This window comes from Propithecus coquereli, unplaced genomic scaffold (genome assembly GCF_000956105.1).
Source record: "Propithecus coquereli isolate 6110/MARCELLA unplaced genomic scaffold, Pcoq_1.0 Scaffold42, whole genome shotgun sequence".
Classification (NCBI taxonomy): Eukaryota; Metazoa; Chordata; class Mammalia; order Primates; family Indriidae; genus Propithecus; species Propithecus coquereli.
The window spans coordinates 315818-316962 of NW_012149952.1; the positions used below are offsets into that span (position 1 = coordinate 315818).

At 61.7% G+C, this 1145-nt stretch overlaps 1 protein-coding gene across 4 annotated transcripts in view; it reads right to left on the bottom strand.

The window, feature by feature from the left end:
- Nucleotides 1-1145, bottom strand: part of ATP1A3 (ATPase, Na+/K+ transporting, alpha 3 polypeptide) — a 21610-nt gene that overhangs the window by 15736 nt on the left and 4729 nt on the right. The gene's annotated exons all lie outside the window — the stretch shown is intronic.

Here is a 1145-nt window from a genome sequence, read left to right on the forward strand (position 1 = left end):
CTGGACCCCTGGGTCTGAGGGAGGAGGGGCTGGGCCTGGACCCCTGGGTGTGAGGGAGGAGGGGCTGGGGCTGGACCCCTGGGTCTGGGGGAGGAGGGGCTGGGGCTGGACCCCTGGGTCTGAGGGAAGAGGGGCTGGGGCTGGACCCCTGGGTCTGAGGGAGGAGGGGCTGCAGCACCCAGGTGCCTGGCAGGAGAGCCATGGCTCCTGCTTGCCCTTGCCGTGACCAGACTCCCTTGGGGGCGGGCTTCCATCTGCTGGAGTGGGCAGCTGAGGCTTTCCCAGTCAAGGCAGGAGGCCCAGATGGGCGCACTGCGGGGCGGGAGCACCTCCGAGGGTGGGAGACACGCCTGTCTCGCTGTAGCCCGCCTCTGCAGCGCCTCGCCATTTTCGTGCCATCCGCCTCTCCCTGAGCCGGCAGCAGCTCGTGCAGCCTCTGCACCTTGGCCCCCTCAGGGGACCTGTGGCGACATCTCTGAGCATCTCTCCCCAACCTCCCCTTTTGCCCTCTGCCTCCTCCTGCCGTCATTCGGGCTGACTTTGGTTGCTCCTGGATAGGAATGGCTGTCCTTGTGTCTCTTCATCATCTCAGCCTCAGTTTCCCATTTTGTTTCTGTCAATGTCTGTCCAGGTCTGTCTCATCCATGTCTCTCTTTATCTCTCTGTGCCTTTCTGCTTGTCTGTCTCTTTGTCTCTATGTCTCTTTCTGTCTGTCTCTTGCAGAGCGTCTCTCCCTCTGTCTCTGCCCATTTCTTTCTGTCTTCCTATGTGTCTCTGTGTCTCTGTCTCTCCCTCCATCTCTAAGCGAAGCTTCTCCTCCTGTCCCTACTTCTTTTCCTAAGACCCCCTCCTTCCTTCTCTAGGGCAGTGAGCCTCTGTCCTCTCCCTCATCTGTCCCCGGCTTCCCTCCCTCCGTTCCACTTACCTTAAAGCCATCACTGACTCCCCCCTCCTCCCTTCTCTCCCCTAGTCCTCCCCCAACCCAATTCTCCTCCCATCCCCCTGGGCCACCCCACCCCCTGGATCTGCGGCCCCATCCCCCACCGCGGTCTCTAGGCCCATCAGCCTTTATCCGCCATCTTTCTCCCCATCCCTCATGTTCCCTCTCCACCCGGCCTCCTCATCCCACCTACCCCAACCCACCC